This window comes from Pseudoliparis swirei, chromosome 20, assembly GCF_029220125.1.
Source record: "Pseudoliparis swirei isolate HS2019 ecotype Mariana Trench chromosome 20, NWPU_hadal_v1, whole genome shotgun sequence".
NCBI classification, from domain to species: Eukaryota; Metazoa; Chordata; class Actinopteri; order Perciformes; family Liparidae; genus Pseudoliparis; species Pseudoliparis swirei.
The window spans coordinates 22,097,227-22,120,124 of record NC_079407.1 but is presented as its reverse complement, the minus strand read 5'-3'; the positions used below and the strand labels follow the sequence as shown (position 1 = coordinate 22,120,124).

The following is a 22,898-nucleotide window of genomic DNA, read 5'->3' as shown; positions in this document are numbered from 1 at the left end:
TGGGGCGTTTTCACAAGAATTAAAGACTGCTATGATTATTCCAATCAGCGTCAGAAAAACATCAGGGAAAAGGGCAAAACTGCCCCTAAGAAATATAATATTGCCCCTGATATCTCTAGGAGAGGGGCAGAAAATGCTCCCATAATTTCGATAGTTTAGTTTTAGTTCTTTGTTGTGTGTGTCCTATCTGTATTGCCTGTACTAGGTAGGTACACAAAGAAATATCAATTCATATAATTTTTTATGAGAAAAAACCCCGAAATAAGTTCTAATTATTCATAGTTGTTAAAAAAAATTATAACAATAAATAACCACAATAAAATAAGAATACAATTGAATATGATTGTCTGATTTGTGTTTTCTGTTTGTGTTTTCTTAAAGAAGTCTCAGAAAACACTTTGAATTTGTAGACGCCTGCCTAATAGTCGTATTATTGACGTTTTTATGACAATTGCGCGAATACTGTAAGCATAAATAAGTATATTTATTATTTATGAACAAAAGTTAAATGTTATATCACAAGTTTCAAAAACTGCCCGCAATTTCTTTTTTAAATGCCCCTGGATTTCAGTTAGTAGGGGCAAAAATCGCCCCCTAAAAAATATGTTAATGTCCTACCCTGATTCCAATATTAAAGAAATAACATAAAGTAGTTCCTCAAGACTTGTTGCTCGTCAATCACATTCTTCCAGTGAAGGCCCCGCATGGCTCCAACTGAACTATCCCAAACCCTCTAGAGGTCAGAACTGGGTGGGAGAGCTCAACACAATCCATGACCGTGATGAGCCCGGTGTGTGGAGGCGAGGAAGTAGACACGGGGTTTAAAGTTCTCTCTCGAGCTGCCTTTCTCTTTCTTTCTTTCTTTAACAATTTCTATCGTCGAAAGTGTGTGCCATGAGCGATGATTAAGTCTCCTTTCAATTTTCACCCCTTTGGCCCGACAGTGTGGTCCGATGACACGTCGTACGAACTATCAAATACAGCACCGGCCTTTAAATACGAGATTTTACACGAAGGGGGAAGACCAGACTTTTGGAATCAGCTAAAACTTGTGTCACAAGACGCAAACGAAAAAGTAGTCCGCAAAATGGTCGCTCAGACGAAACAGGAGGAGACTGATCATCTCAACCCTGTTGCACTGGTTTTGAGTAATTAAAAAGTGGGTCAAAACCAAACTTATAGTATTAACACATGTGTGTTTCTCCTGGTGTTTGATGCACGTTCAGCCACACCAGAGGAAGCTCTACCATGACCGTCTTTATGTTGTGTTGATTATATTTGTTCTTGTTGGGTCACGATTACGCTGCTGCGGCAGCGGAGGAGCTTTAGCGGGCTGGATGGTCGATGTGAGGCTGAAGCCCCCGAGGTGTTGGAACGGCATCAGACCGAGGAGGACGACAAAATGGAGGGATGAGATAAGATGGGGGGTGGAGGAGTGGTGCAGACATAGACTCATTGTGAATTGTCTGTTTCAATTTGTCTGTCTCCATCCTTTTTGCTTGTCCCGCTTTGCTCCGTCTCTGCCTCCTTCTTCTCTGTCCGTCCTTCTCTTGCTGCTGAGTCTTTTCTTTTCCTAACTCTTGGCATTTTTTGTTGTTCCGTGGCTTTCTTTCCTTCCACCCTTGTTTTCCGGTCTCCCTATTGCTCTTCTTGCTCTTTCTTCCCTTTCGTTAGCATTGTCATCCTCTCTCGCCACCTTTTTTTGTCCTCTGCATTTGTTTTCCTCATCACATGTACCCACGCTGTCCGTGTTTCTCTCTCCCTCTCGGTGTGCGTCTCTCGGTCCGTTGCCTCCTGTCAGTTTTTATTTCTTTTTTTGGAGAGATGAATCAGTATTTCTTTTTATGACCTTTCTGTCCGACTTACTCTCTTCATTTAACTGAACAAAGCAGAGAGCAAAGAGCCAGCAAATATTCCCAATGCACTATATTATAGAAGTCACATAATAGAACTAGAATGTGCACTCAGTAGAGCGCATACCTTCACATATCACAAGATCGAACATTGAATTATGAACATGTTGGGATTAGTTGCATGCCAATTGGATACAAATTGACCGTGCTATGGTAAAAAGAAGATGTTGACCTTTTCATGACCTTGACCTTTGACCTGATCAATCCCAAAATCTAATCAAATGGTCCCCGGATAATAACCAATCATCCCACCGAATTTCATGCGATTCAAGAAGATGTTGACCTTTACATGACCTTGACCTTTGACCCGATCGATCCCAAAATCTAATCAAATGGTCCCCGGATAATAACCAATCATTCCACCAAATTTCATGCGATTCGGTTTAATACTTTTTGTGTTATGCGAGTAACACGCATACAAATAAATAAATACACAGCGATCAAAACATAACCTTCCGCATTTTCAATGCGAAGGTAATTAAGGACACGTGTGGCGTATCTTTGAAGTTCAACAAGTTAAAAACCAAGGAACATGTGCCGCCATTGACAGGCATTGAGCTGAGTGTGACAATTAATATTTTATCACGACATCATGCAAGCCACTCATCTTGTTGAGGGTCGCGGGGGCGCTGGAGCCGACGCTAGTCGACATTGGGCAAAGGCAGAATTCACTCACAGTGAAACCTACGCACATTCGCACTCAACCAATCACGTGCACAGTCTCCAGTTAACCCGAGCTGCGTGTCTTTGGACTGTGGGAGGATGCTGGAGAACCGAGAGGGAACCCCAATGCCATCAGGAGAACATGGAAACTGGATCGAACCCGGGCTGTGAGGTGACGGGGACATCCACTACACCGCGTTGCAGCCCCAATCATCACCACTCCAACTTATTACAGTAACTTGAAGAATATGTTCTGATGTAAAGAACATCTGTCCTGTGGGACACCCATATTGTATATGTCCGAAGATCTGGCACGTTGTTCAACAATCGGAGAGTCCAACAGTGTAGTGTGGAAAAGGCTGTTATTGTCATAATGAGGACTATTCTGAGAAGGGAACTTTGTGAAACTTACTATAAAATATTAGTAAGGTGTCATTGAGTGCTGCAGGAAGGAGTCCTGAAACCAGGAGATGAGACCTTTTGCACATTCAGCTCCCTCGACTCAAAGTCTATATTTTATTCAGTGAGTTTTGTGGTGGATGCCTGAAATAAGTTCTGTGGTTAACACAAGCTTTAGATATTCTGATGTTCTGTTTTCTGACATAAAATGTGTCAATAAGTAACCCACTCGAAGCCTTTAGCTTAATAGTGTTGATGTTTGTTTGTTTGTTTGTGTATTTTATTCACTCAATCAAATCAAATACAATACAATATGATCCTATATAATATACAAAAGAGAAAGACTGAAAAGGTATAGGTAGAAGCAAAAAATGCTTATAAATTCTTATCCTAAATTGAAATCAAAATAAATCAGAAAATTAATATAAAATTTAAAAAAAAAAATATATATATATATTTTGTGAAGTCATGCAACCGTGACGTAGTACCTCATTTTAACGAAACGTTGGCTTTTTCCCCCCGGTGTTTACTCTTCAAACTATTTTAAAAAGTGATAATGTTTGTGATGTATTCGAAGCTGATTTAATTTTCAGCTTTTTTTAAAAGAACAAAAAAGGTTCTGCAGCGTGTTAATGTGAAGCGAGATTCAAGCGGATGCTTCTCGAGATGACATCATGAACCCTGTTCCAACGTGATGAGATCCGGATTGTTTTTTACTGGTGTTTAAAAAATAATAACACATTTATTTTTCCAAAACCTTCCACAGCCAACATCTGGTGCGTTCTCACATGCAACTGCAAAGAGACAAGAAGCAGCAGCAGGTTTTTCCTGGGTCAAAATGGGTCTTCGGTGCTCCCAAACTATTTTTTTGACACGGTCTGTGTCTCTCTGTCCATTCGCGCACCTCACAGTTGCGTATTGATCAGACAAGAAGACACGCTTATCAACTCGATTACTATTGATCAAAACAGAACGAGGGTTCGGCTGTAGCCTACTTGAAACATACTATTGAGAACATATTCGCTGACATGCAAATGCAAATGTTCTCTATGCAGGACAAACCCTGAGCAGGATGTTGTGCTGTGGAGGACCGATGCACCAGGAGGCCAATCAGTGCTTGATGTGTAAATGATGAGGTCACCGTGAATAATACCAGCTGAGTGAGAGATGAGAGACGGCCTCCTCTTTGTGTTTGTTTATAGCCGGAAGTGGATTTGTGTTTCAATTTCTGAAGCGGGACACAACATTCAAGTCTGTATGTACAAATACAATTTTTTAAAAATGCAATCAATAAATTTTTTGGTTTTTTTTCCCGTCAACATTCTTGAATGAATGTGTCCTCAATGCCACAAAATGTCCACAGACAAAGGAATTTTCTGTGTATTGTGTCAAATGCATGACTCATCATTTCCGGAGCCATGTTCAGGTAGCGCTCAGTTGCTTATGGTTCTGGAAAGACGAAGACTGAAAAGGTATAGGTAGAAGCAAAAAGGTGAGCAGGTTAGCATGCGACCCACTGCTCCTGTGCTGCAGTTCTCAGACACAGGATCAATCTTTCCTCTTCAGTTTTCATAATTCACTACATTTAACGAGCACTATTATCTTGTCGGGCACTTCTTTTCACAGAAAGTTCTATTATATTCGAAAGTTCCAAAGTTCTGGAGGCGAAACGCTTCTGCTTCAGATGACTTTGTCATTATTTGAGCTCTTTCATACCTCATCAGTTTGCAGCTGCATTTGTTTCTCACTCTCTGATGGCAATCTAATCCTCCAGTTAATGCAGCTGTAATGGGGGTCAATGGGGAGACGGCTGAGTGCCAAATCACAGCTTCCCTCTCACACTTTGATAAACGCCCTCATCCTCACACCTTCCTCCTACCAACATGTCCTCAACCCAGTGCATTCAAACGCAAACACGCGGCGGCGTCGGTTCCTCGGTTCAACCCTTTGTGGTGCAGATGTGCGACCTTTCAGGGCCTGAATATGGAAAGCGGCCTCATGTGGAGGTGAGGCCGGAGCTGTTTGAGGGAGTTGAGAAGCAGAATGTGTTTTAAGATAAGAGTGAAGGTAGAACTGCGTGTTTAATTTGGCCCATTCCCATAGCACAATAAATCCCATGGAAATTAAATGTACCGGGGATGGTGCATGATTGAAGAAACAGATGAAGTATCCTGAATCGATTTCCCATGAACATTTTGCATTACGTGCTTCTAAATATAATCAGATGGGGATCACGTTACATTGTCCATCATTGGTTCTCCTCTACAAACAAAGTTACTATCGAATACATTTGGAATTGAACTGTAGTGCTGCATGTGTGGGGGGAGGGGAGGGGGGACTACTGCTAACAAATAGTTTCCCTCATGTCAGTCCAAGCAGCTTGTCACACAGCTTCGACACAGTTTGAACACACACACACACACACACACACAAACAACTGTATTTACTGAAAAGTAAATATCAGGTCAATAATGTTCACGTGAGTTTTAAATTGAAATGCAAAAGCATGGCAATCAATTATCAATATCAGACGATCTCTGATCATATCAGTCTCAAACGGATCGAGGGGGGAGTCTCAGTCATCCTCGTGCTTTAATGTATATGAGACCGGAATAAATATTGATCATGCAGAAAGTTCTGATCTGAAGGGAAAAAAACTATTTCTTAAGGGCACTTGATGACTTTTGAATTTTAAAATGATTTTGCATAATGTAAAGGCCACTCACGGTGGCATGGCAGGTGATGTACGGAGTTGTACTCGTGAAATATGGAGCTGGGAACACTTTGTTATAAAGAAAGACACCGCCGGTCACATTGAGCGGAATCAAGCCTGCAGGAAAACCGGCTGGAGCGTTCACACATCGCGGAGCCGTCGGAGTTCCACTGATACAGAGCGGGTCGACATACCCCCTCCTGTTGTGGGAATTTAACCTGGGACTTTCTCAGAAAGCCGAAAAGCGGAAATGGAAATCGCGTCCAGACAGAGACAAGAGCGGGACCGGCATCAAAACACGCCGACAGCGAACATGCGACCATGTGAAAGGTCGCAGCAGGGAGTCGATCTGAGGGAAGACGCGTCGATACGTTTCCCAGGACTATGGCGTATAATCAGCATGACTCATTAAATATGACTAAATATGACTCTAATTGGAGGATAATGTCCAAATAATGTGCTTTTTTTGTAAATAAAATATCACAAAATGCATTTCAACCAATTCAAACTGTATTACTAATATGTGTTGAATATTTTCCCCAATCTTATGGATGACTGCATAATTTTGGAATCCATGCCGGTGGTATAAAGTCAGCCCGCTGTGTCGACACCTTCTTTTGCTTAAAGGTAACCATATCTTAAAAGCATTAGTATGCTTTATGCCTTCAGGGCTCAGGATGCTCCAAAGGGGCTGAATGGGTTCTTTTCTGAAGAATGAAAGAGAAGTTCCGACCTCAGCTGCTTTCTCTTCAAGGCACCTGGCCAATCAGAGCCTGCCGCTCTTCCTGACTCCAGTTTTGCAAACACGTGGCGGGTTCTGGGGGTCCAGAGAGCTGACGGGCATTCCACTTGACAGCAAGTGAGGACAAATCTTCTGACATGAGCCAAGAGGGCAGAGGTGTAAAAACAATGTCAACCTTTCTTTCTCCGTTCTGCATCTTCGAGGAGAGACCGTTGGAGAGGCTGCATCTCTAGTTGTACATGTGTTGAGACTGTGGAGACTGTGGGCTGCCGCCAGGAGGAGGATATGATTGGTCAGTCTTTGGTCCCATTGGAGGAATATAACGCATCCCACTCAGGGAACAAGTGGCCCCAAGACGGCGGAGCAGCAAAGATATCACAACCGACACTTATCTCTTTTATTTAGGCGTAATTAAATTTATTGATGCTGAAAAACATCCCGGCCGGAATTTAAACCAAAGCCCTCTTTACTTTCACAGCTACACAACAAAATGCCAGACACAAATCACTGTAAAAAAAATCTAATCAATTGCTCATTGGCTCGAGACCAAACTGTCAACTGCCATATTTCAGGGAGAGCTGCTCCAAAGGTTTTAGAGAAATCTCGCTCTTAGGCAGACAAACTGATCTTGCAGCAGCTCCTGCTGATTCCGAGGGTTGAATAGTCCGTGCCGTGTGACACACGTACAGCAGCTGCCTGTGTGATGATATCTCTAGCAATGCTTTCTGCTCAGTTGCCTCGAAGCAGCAACAGCATCTCATCTCCGCGGTTGCTGCTTTAACGCAAACTGTCGTGGAACAACTGCATGTTTTTATCCTCCAAATTTACACGAACATCAGGAAACGCAAATAATGATCCAAACACCTCATTACGTCCTCGCTTCGGGAGTTCATTTGGCCTTGCACAGCATCTGCTGAGGACTAATAAGCCCTAAAAAAAACATCCACCCTCCCAAAAAATGCAGTGAAGGTGAAATTGATGCAATATAAATCAAAGCAGAATGCAATATCAGTTTGATTGTCTTGATTACCTATTTAAGTTTGATCTTTGTTCTTCCCCCTCTGTCAAACTGTGAGCCAGTAAGATCAAAGCAACAACACAGATCCTGATGGGATGTTCTGCACAACGCTGAGAGACTGATCCAGACCCCTATAATGTTCTTAAACAATGATATATATATATATATATTTATATATATATATATATATATTTATAAATAAATATATTTATATATATTTATATATACTGTATATATATATCTATAAAAATATATTTAGAAATATATATATTTATATATATAGAAATATAACTATAACTATATATATATATAGAAATTAATATATTTATATTATACATATATATATTTATATATATATCTATATATATAAAAATATATTTAGAAATATATATATTTATATATATAGAAATATAACTATAACTATATATATATATATACCTGTGCTTATATCTTTAATGGTGTTGGCTGTGAAATGGTCCATAAAAGAATGAAGCCTGGGACCCAAATGATTGATGGCTGATTTACAATAGAACGTTCTTGAAACAAAATACTTTTGTTTATTATTGAAAATCACTTACATTATTGCAGAATAGTAATTCTTACCCATACATTGTTTTAGTATGACACCCTCCCTCTGGACTCTTTTTGAAAACAAATCAATCATTCCCATGTTCTATGATTGTGCGCCAGCTAGTGAGCCTTTCGGGGAGGAGCCGATCAGATTTGACGTGTATTTATTGTACCACAATGATGCAATAGGAAGCTTTGACTACTCTTCTAGGCCTCCGAAGATTGATCAAGGAAATTAGCTCTCAATGAAGGTGGTATTCATATTGGCAGAAACTGAATGAATGCATTTCATTGTTGAATGTTATTTTCTCTGAAATGATTGAGCCAATAGGTTGATTATGCAAAGCAAACCTCAAGGACTGCATTCTTTCATCGACGTAATATTTAAAAAATCAAGCACATCTTGTCTCAAAAGATGCAAAAAAATTGGTTCACGCGTTCGTTACTTCGAGACTGGATTACTGCAACTCCTTATTATCAGGCTGCTCTAATAAGTCTCTTAGGTCCCTCCAGTTGATCCAGAATGCTGCAGCTCGTGTTCTCACTAAAACTAAGAAAAGAGATCACATCACTCCTGCACTAGCTGCTCTGCACTGGCTCCCAGTAAAATCAAGAATCCCTTTTAAAATCCTTCTCTTAACCTACAAAGCCTTGGAGCTTATACTACCATATCACCCCACTAGAGAGCTGCTACTTGTGGTTCCCAGAGTCTTACAAAGTAGGATGGGAGCCAGAGCCTTCAGTTATCAAGCTCCTCTTTTATGGAACCAGCTTCCACCTTCAGTCCGGGAGGCAGACACAGTCACCTCGTTTAAGAGTCGACTTAAGACTTTCCTCTTTGACAGAGCTTATAGTTAGGGCTGAATCAGGTTCACCTGGTCCAGCCCCTTGATATGCTGCTATAGGCTTATAGCTGCTGGGGGACGTTTAGGATACACTGAGCATCTCTCTCCTCTTTTTTCTCTCCTTATGAATGCATTTTTATCTCTCTATTGCACATTACTAACTCTGCTTTCTTCCAGGAGTCCTTTTGACTTCACGTCTCATGGGGTCATCGGACCCTATGAGACGACATAGATCCTATCTGCTGATGGATCATCGAGGTCTGGGTCGTGGAATAGGACTACTACCAACTATTCATACACTCTGTCATATTCAGTGATTGTGTTGTTACTGTGTTTTAATTTGTGTGTGATGATTCCTTCTGGTCACATGACATCTATTGCACCTGTTCATCCTGGAGAGGGATCCTCCTCTGTTGCTCTCCTGAAGGGTTCTTCCCTTTTAAGGGTTGTTTAGGAGTTTTTCCTGATTCGATGTGAGGTTTTGGGACAGGGATGTCTATGTGTACAGATTGTAAAGCCCTCTGAGACAAATTAGTAATTTGTGAAAATGGGCTAAACAAATAAACTGAATTTAATTGAATTATAGCCACTTCCTATAGTCCTACACTTGGCACAGAGAGCATAGACTCTCAATACTACCTGTTCTCAGTTCCAACTCATCGAATACTTCCAAACCCCAAAATAGTCAATTTACAAAGATATAAAACAAAGAAAAAGAGCAGAGTTTAACATCGGGCAATCTGGAACCAGAAACCGTTTGACATGTTTACTTTGTGCAAATAATCTCTTATTGTTCAAGTAACTTGTATTATTGGTAGTCCCTTCTGTCCTGCTGCTGTGAAAGACCTCAAAATCATTCAGCAAGCTGCTTCTTCTTTGGCCCAAACAAAGATGGCTGCCAGGTATAGAAGCTGCGACCATTTGTCTGGCTACTCGTTTCTTTCATACGCTGATTTAATCTGCTCTCACCCATCCAAAATGGACTATAACATGTTGACATGGAACGTGGATGAGCACGCCTGGCGTGGTGTGATCTGCCCCACCGAGCGTCAGCCAGATGCATTGTTGTTGTTGTTGCTGTGGATTAAAGCCGGGTGTGTTGCTGCAGCAGATTGCCCTCAGAGGGCCTTTTAGTGTAAAGGTCTAATCCAGAGTGAGGAGAGCAGCCAATTTAAACTGGCTTCAGCCCACAGGACGACACATCACTCAGCTGTCCCTCTCTAGTCTCTAGGGCCTGCTCCCTCCTTCCTATTAAATGTCTTAAACAATGATTATATATTTATAAATATATATATTTGTAAATATATATATTTATTGATATATTTATAAATAAATAAATAAATATATTTATTTATATATTTATAAATAAATTAATATATATTTGTGTATATATATATTTATTTATATATTTATCAATAAATATATATATTTATAAATATATATATTTAAACAATGATATATATATGATATATATATACACATTATATATATACTGTTTACTGTATATATATATATATATATATATATATATGTATAAATATATATGCTTTCATGTCCAGGACCACCCTTCACCCTTCATTTTCACGTGTGATACTCAGTGACCTGGCGGGAAAATAATCCATAACAAATGTACAATTTCCTTTTGTTTGTTTGATGAAACCTACAGGAACAAGCCGCTTTAAGAGATCACTGATGATATGTTTTTTAAGATTTGTGTCATGTTAGATTAACAACATGTCGTTACGGGGAAATTGTGATGGGTGTTTCTGATATTAGATGTGAAATGATCGATTAATCAATAAATCATAAAAACAATCAGGATTTATTAAGTACTGGAAATTCTTCGTCACAGCTCTAAACATGTGTATTGTTGTTCTCTGTGGTCTTCCTTTGATAAGTTGCTGTGTGATGTTATTCTATTCCTGCAGATGTAGCGGCCCTGTGGAGATGTAACAGTGTGTGTGCCTGCAATCGGTTTTTAATCCACAGTAATACATTCTTTTTTTCTCAATATCTGCCTCAGAGCCATTTGTCTTCTTTTTCCGTCTCTCGAGCAGTTTGAGGTTTTTTGTTGTTTTGCTCTACGCTCTCATTTCCATGCAGACCTATATTTTCAAAAATACAATTCACTAATTATCCCTGCTGTTGTAGTTGTGCCCCAGAAGATGAGAGGGTTCTGAAAAAGGCTTTCATGTGCCACGCTGGGAGGGTCCATTTATTTTCAACTCAGTTGGTCCACAAAAAAAGAAAGGAAGAATGTTGAGCGACATTTCTGTGCAGCAGAGGGCTCGTGGCTTATTAAGAAAGATTGAACTTTTGGGATTGTTAAAACAGATACATGATTCGCCCGCGATTTACGGTCATAATCTCGATGTTTTCCTGCCCTATAAATTACAGGAACATTCACATATTGTATATAATTGAACAGTTTTGACCTATAGGTAGAAAAGGCTCGGCTCGAGGGGTGGAAATGTCTGCTGGCTGAAATATCTCGACATAAAATAAGTGGATTGCCATGAAATGGGCTACAGATATTGACGGTCTCTAGAGGATCGCTCTCTATATCCACTCCCTGGTCAAATGTTATGCACACAGGCAAAGGGCCAAAATGATTTACAACCAAACACCAGCTGCTGTTTGAGCTTGTGAACATGCTAAAGTAAGATGCTGAACATGGTGAACATTATACTGGCCGTACATCAGCACTTAGTCACATAGCCTGATGATATATTGCCTTTATAAATATATGAAAACTGAAAACACATCTAAATGAAGGCTCATGGTCCTCTTGATGTATTTCATTGCCCTCTCCAGATAAATGATTCTTCTTCCTTTTATCATAAGCCCCATTGTTTACACCTGGACAACAATACAACATGATTTGCTGTGTTTTTTTTTCGCAGGTTTCTTTTTTTTCTTTGTCTGTTATTTGTTTTGTTAAGTGTTGAAATTTATACGCTGCCACTTTGGCCAGGACCTTTGTGAAAGAAATTCTAAATCTCCATGAGATTATCACGGCTAAATAAAAGTAAAACACAAATAAAGAAGAGACAGCTGTGAGTGTGGGGCAGAGGGAGAAATAGAGAGTACTAAGAAAAGGTCATACTCAAGCAGGGGCCAACAAGATGAGGAATGAATATAAACTATATATTAGTTCATTACTGAGAATCACACACATTTTTCATTTTGTTTATTGTTGTTTTTTTGTTGTTGTTTTATTTTCTTCTTTATTTTATATTAATTTTCTGATTTATTTTGATTTCAATTTAGGATAGGAATTTATAAGCATTTTTTTGCTTCTACCTATACCTTTTCAGTCTTTCTCTTTTGTATATTATATAGGAAATATTGTATTGTATTTGATTTGATTGACTGAATAAAAAATACAAACAAAAACAAACAAAAAAGAATAATTATGCATTAAAAGTTGTTGTATTATTTAGCTATTTTCTTTCCTCAAAAGTCTTTTTGTTTTATTTAAAGCCCAGATTGTGTCTTTGACCTTCTGGCACTTTAACAAACGGCTGCCGACGCGTCCTCAAGCAAAAGCGTAAACCTGCAGACTGTCGTCCTCCTTATTTTCTCTGTAGGTGACCTCATCTCCGACCTCTGACCCCTGAGAGCCGAGGGTTCGAGAGAAAAGGGGATTTCCCTGCAGGGAGCAATAACGTTTAAAATGACATGGCACTTGATGTAAGCTGTTAAATCCACCAGAGGGTTCAGGAGGGGCTGCACGTAAAGCGCTCACACGGGTTTACAGGTGGAGGAGGACGTACAGGCAGCAGCCCAGAGCAGGGCCGCACACCACCACACACCTGCGGAGCAACACGAGCACCAGCAGGTTCTAACCATCAGTCCTGGCCAGGGTAGGACATTTACATATTTTTTAGGGGGCAATTTTTACCCCCACATCTAAAAATAAATTGGGGTAAATTTTTGAAACTTGTGAAATAACATTTAACCTTTTTTTTAAAATAATATTATTTAGGCTTACAGTAAATGAGAAATAGTCATCAAATGGCAATAATAAGACTATTAGGCAGTAGCATAATTCATTCTGGACCGGGTCATATAGGCTACGATGTTTTTGACATGTTCATTAAATTATCATAATTGGAAGAGGAAATGATGGGGTATTGTTTCCCCCTCTCCTAGTGATATCAGGGGCAACATTATATTTCTTAAGGGCAGTTTTGCCCTTTGACCTGGTGTATTTCCGACGTGGCAGTAAACAGTTTTATGATTCTTATTATAATTATTGTGTTCTTTCAGGAGTAACAAAAAAAAAAAAGAATGATAAACTGCAGAATAAATACAGATTATGGTGAACAGGGACCTCACAGCAGCCACATGACTTTATTTCAGGATCCAATATAAGAGATTTAATAGAGCTTTACACATCTGTCCCCATCAATAGCTGGGCTGTAGCTGGAGAGATAAAAAATATATAAATAGGCTGTTAATTGACTGATTTCTTTACAAAGGAATTCGTTGAAGCGCTAGTTATTTTTGAAAGAGAGCAGCTATGACTTATTATTTGTCATTGTGAAGTGATGTTTCAGATGCAGAAGTTTCCAAACCAAATTCAGGCTTCACTGTGTGAAGAAAATAAATAAACTTTTCTCCTGAATCTTGACATCTTTTCAAATGTTTGCCCCAATTTCCAAACATAACTGATCTTCATAATAAAATCACATCTACTGTCGGTTAAACATGGCAGTTTAAAGCAATTTAATGCTGTAATGTATCTTCAGTCAGGGAATGAATGACTGATGTTTTTGGTTTAATACCATTTGTTTCTGCACAGGAGGCAGAAGGAAATGAATCCTTTGAAATCCGGTCTGCCCAAACTCATAAATGTTTTCCTACTGAACGTTCAACTTTGTCATTTTCCATTGTTGGTTGTTGTTGCAACTGTTGGTCCAAAGCTTCCAGCTCAGTCCAGATTGACTAAAGCTGCAGGAAAGTCTGCAAGACAAAAACCTGGAGCCGTGGGCAAATGGAAGCAGAAATGCATCATTGACCAAAAGCTTACTGGATCTTTTGGTTTCCAAAAATCAATCTCAATTCCAACTGTGCACTTTCTGTCCTGATGTAAAAATCAAACTCTGTTCTCAAACTGAAGACGGGTTCTGTGTCACATTGCAGCCCTTTGTCCATGAATGCAACCTAAAAACACCAGTCCTATTAGAGACTGAGTAGAATACACAGCAAGTGGCCAGATACAGACATGTATTTGGCGTGTTACGGTCCACCAGCGAGGAGTTACAAGCAAACACATCACCAGAAGCTTCAACCCCGGGATCTGTGTTCACGTCCAGAACGTCAAGAACTATGACGGGTTGGAAGAGCCCACATACGTCCACGCTCACCGATTGGCTCAAACTCATGACGGAGACGGCTGCTGTCGAAAGTTTGATTGCCAGAGCGAAGAACAGTTCAGACTGACCAAGCAGGGAAAAGGCTGATGGCTTTTATTACAAATTAGAGGAGGGGTCAAATTCTCAGGGGCTGGATTTGGGTTTTCAGGGAAATGCGAATATAGATGCAGGGTGGTGTATACAAATTTACAAGTAAAAGATAATTAAGGGGTTGCTTTTCTTTTTCTGTTTTCTTTTAGTTTTTTTGTTTAGTTTTTTGTGGTATGTATGAGTGTTTTTATGTATGTATGTGTGTGTGCATGTGTATGTATATCAATATATATACATATATATATATGTATATATATATACATATATATACTGTATATATATATATAATTGTGTCCTAATGTATGTGTGCATGTGTATATGTATATATATATAAATATACATATATATATATATACTGTATATATATATTTTAAATTATTTGTATTTTTTTTTATTTTTTTATGTTAACATGTCTAAACGAATGTAATTAAATGACAAAAAAGGGATTATAACAGAGGTTTTACATGGGCGCTACAACCAGAAGCATTTTTGCATCAGTCCAGTGGTAGTCAATATTTCTAATAATTTGCAGCCGTAGTCGATGTTATGGTTTAACAAGGGACCGTGTAAAGTGGTGACTCTCAGCAGAATGAGGCTGTTAAAAGGTCGACATCGTAGGAAAACATATGAAATGTGTTGTCAGTGAGGACTTTGGCAGATCATTTTAAGTGTTATCCAATTTTGTTGACAACACATGTAATCCAGTCCAGACATCATTACATTTCCTTCAAAGCGCATTCGCTGTTGAACAATAGTCGTAAATCAACGTGATTTTTGGAAGACGCGGTTGGAATCTCAGATCCTCCTCCTCTTTTCATCCAACCCAACGCTTTCCCACCCACCCCTAGTTTATACCTTCTTAAACCTCACTGACCCAGCGGAGGCTTAACTATGCAGCAAATTACATGTTCACAGAGTCAGGATTACAGTCGAACTTCAGATCTGAGGGGCTACAATGTTCAGGCCCTAAACTCTCACCCGGATCCGGCGGCCTCTTGGTCCGACCAATCGCCCACGAGTTTGTCCACCTCCATCACACCACAGGCATTCCTCACAACCACCCCCCAGTTTCAAGGCATTCTGGGTTCATAGTGGCATCATTATAAGAGGCCAACTCACAGACTAAATGCCTTGTTTCTGATCGCCATGGCAGCCTTCTATAGAGCCGCAACTCCCTTCTTTAACAGAGAGGCCCCTTCATCACGCTGTCCTCCTCCTCCTCCTCCTCCACTCATCCTCCTCGCTCTCTTCTCCCCTCAGACACAGACAAGCCTTTATCTGCCCATCATGTGCTCGCTCTCTCTTTCTCTTTTTTTCCCTCCAGGCTGACCCTGTTTTCCACAGCTAACAGACATGCCGGTTAGGATTTGGGGGGGGAAACACACACACACACACACACACACACACACACACACACACACACACACACACACATGCAGAGCGAGGGGGAAGAGACTGATTTGGAAAGCCAGCTCAATATTGTATCCATGCCCATGCTATCTGTCTGTGTAGCTTAATACCGATTTGATGTTATCTACTAAGTCTCCCAGCAGAGGTTTTTTCTCCATATTTTATTTCTGATCAACTAATCTCTTCTGTGCAACATCTTTGTCTTTTCCATCTGTCCTTCATGTTTATGGACTGTAGATGTGCAGCCATTGGTTGCTGCGAGACAAACAAACACCTCAATAGTAAGAAATACATTGTAATCCTGCACCAAACTATTGTTTTCCATATCAAATAATCTGTTGATTCTTCTTCTTTATGAAGCAATTCATCATTTGGCTCTCGATATCATCAAAAACCAATCACATCATCGTTTCCCAGAGCACAAGGTGGAGTCTTTATATTATTATCACGTCAGATATTCAATGACAAGAACACATTAAGGCTGCAAGTCGGACCCAGCGGGTGTTTGCTGGACAAATGGCTTCAACAATCAAAGGATTATAAAAACGACAACGAAACTCATTCAATGAATCAACTCGAGACAGATGACACAAACCTAAGCAGAATTTTCGCATTGCGTACACTGATAAAAACTGGCCTACGAAGACGTGGTTGTGTTCCCCCTCCACGGCATCAACAGGGCGAAGCGCTGTAGGGAGATCCTCCCGCAGCCTCAGCTCCTCCAAACGCCTTCAGCCCATCAAAAACCTTCAGCACATTTTAAATACGGGTCTCAATTGTAGGAGACTGTGTACAAAACGACGCACCATTTCTTTTTTCTCCAATGAATATAATCCACAAGTAAACTGAGTAGAGGAATAATGACCCGTGGCCATCTAATCATCTCCACCTACCATCTCGAAAAATAGTGAAGAGGTCTTCAGGATTTAGTTTTTCCGATGAGTCAACCGCAAACTCGTTTGGCGAAGGCGTTCCCGTTATCCATTCAGCGTAAACTCTTGACGAGTTGAATGCATTTTGAGCTTGTGAGAACACATTGTATTCCAGGCTGCATTTAACGGTATTTGTAACAGCGAATAAAGTAAATACGATACAGAGCTTGGTGACCAGGAGGAGCTGCCCCCTCCCCAGCCACCGGTCCTCACTCTGGACTTGGATCCATGCCAAAGACTCGACTAGACACAGCCAGTGAGCTCCCTTCATTTTCTCGACAGTACGACGAAACAACTTAAAGAGACTTGAGACCTGCCGGAGCCGCGTAATCCATCACGGTGCACAGTGGAGTTATGCCACAGTAATGTGGTGACGGGGGGCAGACTTCAACAACCTGTCTGCCTACAATGGCTCGCCGTGTACTTGGCGAAAACGTAAACTCCAGCTGATTTAGCTTGTCTTGCATATTGCAAAAGGTAAGACATCAGAAATCTGCCTGAATGCAGATGCTTTGCCAAATGATCAGACGGGTCAATGGGCTGAACTAGGGCTGCAACTAATGATTATTTTGATAATCGATTAATCGGTTGATTATTTGTTTAGATTAATCGATTAATCAGATAAATTGTTTTAAAATAATTTTCAACCCTTTAATCAAAACAGGGTCCGTACGGTCATGGAAAACCAGGAAAAGTCATGGAATTTTTAAATGGCTATTAGCAGGCCTAGAAAAGTAATTGAAAAAAAAGAAATCCCAAAATATTTGGAAAAGTAATGCAAATTTGTTTTATTCAAATGTTAATTTACACGGAATATATACGGTATGCTTTGGAATTCTCATTGTTAGTTTAAATACTACATATTTTCACTTTGTCACGTATAGACAGAGTTTTCACAAAATGTTAAATCATGGAAATTTGGTTTAAAGTCATGGAAAGGTCCTGGAGACCCACTGGTCAGCATGGTGATGAACCTGTTCACTGGTCAGGAAGGTGATGAACCCGTCACAAACAGACTGACAGCGGTTTACGCTCCGAAATTGGCTATTTGTGGGTTAAACGCGTCATACGTGTCGGTGAGGGGGCGTGGCTTATCTCTGTTGCCTTTCTCCGTGGAAAAATATTTTCCGGCATCCGCCACGGAATAAATAACCACGTTTTCTACGTTATACTTCTTGTGGAAATGCCACACACGTCGTGATATGTAGCGCCCTGGTGTCTGGGTTCATAACGTCACCCGGAGGCGCACTCAGCTCCGTGAATGTCTCCGACGACGTGAATGACTTCCGCATCCAGCGCCACGTGAGCAGCAGCAGCCAATTAGATTCATCAACAGCGGAGCAGCTCAATGCTGATTGGCTCTCACAACGCAGCGTTCTGTCCTCTCCCTCCGCTCTGGTTTCTCCTGCGCCGCTTTTTTTATACGCCGCGATAATGAAATTCGTTGCCAACTATTTTAATAATCAATTTTTAGCGATTATATCGATTCGTTGTTGCAGCCCTAGGCTGAACGGAGACACCAGTATGCAGCGTCTCCTGCAAAGACCACGCTCATTTCACCTTCATCAAATGAAACATTAACCCTCGGTGAAGAGCCCAGGCGGGCACCTTTAATGATCGGGCCGTTGTTTCGGCTCAGCCACCGACTGTATTGATCCCAGGCTTGGGGAAGAGGAGAAGGAGGCCACGCCAATGACAACTTGACACTCCGATGACCCTCAATGGGAGCGATGGGAATTGCTTCTACTCGCTGGTTTTATGTGGAGCTAAGAAGAGGAAGAAGAGCAACGGGAAATATGCTGGATGTTACAGAGCAATTAGCCCTTCTCGCCACGACGGACGCCATGTTCCACGGCTAAACAACCATTTTCCTCCATCTGCTCAACAGGATTCTTCGCGGTTCGCTGGCATGCACCTCCTCCACCTCCTCCACCTCCTCCTCACCATCACGCGCCTTATAGGCTCCATGCTGAGTTCATGCCCACAGATCGCTTCTGTCTCTCCCATCTTTTCTCCGCCAGTTTCTTCCTCTTATTTACTCCATTGTTCATCGTTCATCGTCCGGCTGTCATCCACTACTTACTCCTTTCATTCATCTTCTTTTATCGACTTTTTAAATGTGTCCTCCTTTCGCCTCCTAATTTCTCCTCTTTCATATCCTGTCCTCTCAAACTCTTGTCTTAAATATGTTGTCCTGAAATTGTCCAATGCGCTCTTTCTTTTGTATACTACTCATTTTACTGGACTCCCCATTGATGTCTCTTCTGCTTTAACATGTATTATTTATGCATTTTTCTCCTCTTCTTACTCACATCAGTTTCCCTGGTTTCCTTCATTGTCTCTTTCTTACTTTCCCATTTCAAATCCTCCCTGTTGTCCCCTGACTGCTTTCCTTTCTTGACAACTTCACTACACGTCTTCCCTTTCCTCCTCAACCTTTATTCTCCTGAAATTATTTTATCTCTCCTCATGTATCTCTTCTATGTTTTCATTTGTCCTGCCATCCTCCCATTTTTGTTCTAGGTCCCACCTTTCCTTTGTACATTTCCTGTCTCACCCATCCTTTGCTTCTTCTCATTACTGACATGTCCCTCTTTATATTCTCCTCCTCTCACCACCTCAAATAAGAATACAGGGGAATAACCATAAAGCAGTACTCAACAAATCACTGACACATGTTGCATTTGTTCTATGAGCTACACGTGATGAGACCGAGTGATGTCTGTGATGTTTGGGGTCAACAAGACAACATGAGAGGTCAGACCTCCTGTTGGATGACTTTTGGACCAACTCATCTAAAACTCCAAATAGATGCCGCTCACTTTTTAAGTGGTGTGAGAAAGTGTGTTGCATTTCTTTCATACACTATCGTTCATCTGCTTTTCAGATTTATATTTTGCATCAGTTTTTAAACTTAAAATACCCGCTTACGAGCATGTGTAACAAATGGTTTACGACAAACTGTGTGGTTGTGTTTACTAATGTTCTTTTTTAGCCACTATAAAGCCTCCGGGACCCCCACAAGTGGAGGCTGCTGTATCAATATAATGAATAACGATATCGTAAAGATGTCTTGACACAAACCAGCTCACTAAACACATTACATCGGCTTCGTTGCATTTAATAATGAGAGTGGGTTATTAATGCTAAAAACGTCCTTCTCCCTCCTCCCATCCTCCATTTGTCTCCTTTATCTTTTCCTTCCTTACTTTTAAATCACCTCCTCCTCCCATTTATTGTGTTTCTCCCACTAAAATCCCCCTATTTTTGTTTCCGCCCCTCCACTCCTTTTGTTGCGGCCGCAGCGCGAGACAGACACAGCATATTTTGAAGTAGTCGAGTAGAGCGCGCTCGAGCGCTTCTTCTATTTTTTTAAATTATTTTATATCCTCAAAGCTCCAATAGTGTGTGCGCGCAGTGGACAAGAAACATCATTCTTATGAGAAAGAGGGAGGGAGGCGCGTTCCCGAGACTCTGGGGAAGGAGGAGGAAGGAAGCCAGTCAGCCATCCAGCCGCGCGCGCATGCTCGAGACAGCAGGTGCCCGAGCCCCCGTTCAAAGAAAAAAAACCTCATTTGCATTGCTGATGAGCTCCTCTGAACCTCCTCCCCCTCCATTTTGGGGGGCAAAAAGCTTCTAATATGGCGACATGTTTTTATTCCTAAAAACAAAAATAGAGAGAGATAACAGATAAAACAATTCCCATTTTATTTAATACACTATATAAAAGGTTTCGTAGGAATACTATTACCAAAAGCCCGCTGGACCATTTTAGAAATATATAATATAATATATAATAAACCTTCTGTAGACACTTTGATTTATAGGAACATTATATGTAAAACACAACAATTACTCTTTGGGTTAATGAACCGATTCATACGCGTTATTTTTAACACTCAGATTTCCACAGGGGAACAATAGTGACCGAGTGTGACGTCACAACTACACACGGGCTTCCGTTAAATGATCAATTAATCAGCCAATCGAGAAGGCTACTAATAATAGAAGGTGATACAAGAGCAGCGAGTGGATGGGTCCACGGAGGGCTTCGAGATCAACAACAACAACACCAACAACAACAACAAAGAGAGAGGGAGAGGGGGAGAGAGAGAGAGAGACGCTCACACTGAATTCCTCATTGAGCAAAACAAGTGAAGCGCCAAATTCCCAACAAGCAGCTCCCTTGTCTATTGTGGGGGGTGGGGGGCAGAAAAGAGGCTGGCATCCTCCTCCCTTCAAATCTCCTGATCGAAAAAGATACTTACAATAATAATAATAACGAAAAGATGAATTGTGACTTTGATTCTCCCCCCCCCCCCCCCAAAAAAAATACTCTGGTGTCCTATAGCTCTCTCTATCTATCTCTCTCTCTCTCCCCTCCGCTGACCTCGTTGGCGCGTCTCGCACATGGACGCCCGCCTGTGATTACGATGTGATTTCAGTCTGTCTGTCGCCATGTGCGTGCGCTTACACGCGCGTCGTCGAAAATGGCTGAGAGCCCCCCCCCCCACCCCACATCTCATTCTCTCTATGTCTCTCTCTCCCTCTCTCTCTCTGCTCGCGCATTCATTGCGATGTGTTGATGTTAAAAATGCATAGTCCTTTGGAGTTGGATGCTTTTCTCTAGACACGCAAACATGAACACCAACATGCCCATTGGACCGGAATCCACACGCAAACACGAGACACATGAACAGATGACAGACTCACGTGTCAGACGCACTAGAGTATATTTAACATTTGACCAACACACCTTTACAGCACATATCACAGAACAGCTCAACCACCGCCAGAATATAATGAGAAAATATAACATAAAGAAATATCATAAAGCCCTCTGTTGAGCCCCACATGTACATGATTTGCATGTTGTTGCTTCATCGGAAGGAACCGCGCTTAGAAACACACACAACGCACCGTCCAGACACCCAGACCGGAGCCAGGCTGTGTGATGGATCCGGCTCATGTGATTGACTAAAGCATTACATTGACTTATTTATAGTTCATATATTTTTTCTCTCTTCCCTATAGCCTCCAGAAGCAACCGGATCAATGCTTTTAGGGCACAATCCACCGCGTGCAGCGTCGCCAAACAACAGCGCCGTTCATTGTCCCCCTCCGCCACCTGTCTCCTCGCGCACACCGGAGACCCTCCAACCACGACAAAAACAAGTCCTCTTGCACCCCAGTGAATAAAAACTCACCACTCCCACTACTACTACCGGCACTTCATGTGGCCGTTAACAGCTAATTACCCGCCAGCTAATCGCCATTAAACGTGTTCCCGCGACCTGTAGCCTCAGCTGCGACCGACGGGGAGATTACAACGGTTCATTCCAGGAGGCGAGAACAATAAATAAAAGAAAAAGAGACGAATTCAAACAATAGGAAGCCGATGAGAGCAGAGGATAGATACATAAGTGAGCCAAACAAACCTCCTTTCGTGCGCGTAAATCCGTTTCCAAAAGCGCGTGGAGAGAAAAGGTAATAAGCTTGATGTGTTGGACGGGAAAAGACGCTGCCGGACTAAATCCTACCAGCCATCCCCTCTCTCTCTCTCTCTCTCTCTCTCTCTCTCTCTCTCTCTCTCTCTCTCTCTCTCTCTCTCTCTCTCTCTCTCTCTCTCTCCCCCCCCGTGTGTGCCTATAGGTCTCTCTCTCTCACTGACTGAATATCGCTCTCTCGCGCATCTTCTAAGTCTCTCTCTCTCTCTCTCTCTCTCTCTGCCAATTGTGAGGGATGGAATTGGCGCGAGGGGTCTTGTAGCGGGACGTTGTCAGATCCCCCCACACACACACACACACACACACACACACACACACACACACACTATCTCACACCCACAGGCGCACAGGACGCCTTCCACCTCACTCCCTCCCTTATGGTTGCCCCTAGCAACTATGAAGACCACCACCAGCCCCTCCCTTCAACAGACCCTCCCCCCTCTCCCGTCGCCCTAAATTTCATCCCCCAGTTAAGAGGGTTTAGAGAAAATTATCTTCTCGGTGGTTCATATGCGCGCTAAAGCCGCTAAGAACAGAACGTGATGCATGCAAGCTTTCCATATATATATATATATATATATATATATATATATATATATATATACATATAATGAGCTGGAGAGAGAGAGAGAGAGAGTCAGCACTATGGGCGCCAACAGCTTACAACTCTCCCCTATGGTGGCTGCTCCATTCAGGGTTCAGGCATTGTTTTGTC

At 41.4% G+C, this 22,898-nt stretch overlaps 1 protein-coding gene across 1 annotated transcript in view; it reads right to left on the bottom strand.

Annotated features, from left to right (window-relative positions):
* Positions 1 to 22,205, bottom strand: part of si:ch211-137a8.4 (uncharacterized) — a 34,118-nt gene extending 11,913 nt beyond the window's left edge. Inside the window, exon 1 of the mRNA XM_056441868.1 lies at positions 22,115 to 22,205. The gene's annotated coding sequence lies outside the window, so the exon portion shown is untranslated. The remainder of the gene's footprint in view (positions 1 to 22,114) is intronic.
* Between the last annotated feature and the right edge of the window lie 693 nt (positions 22,206 to 22,898).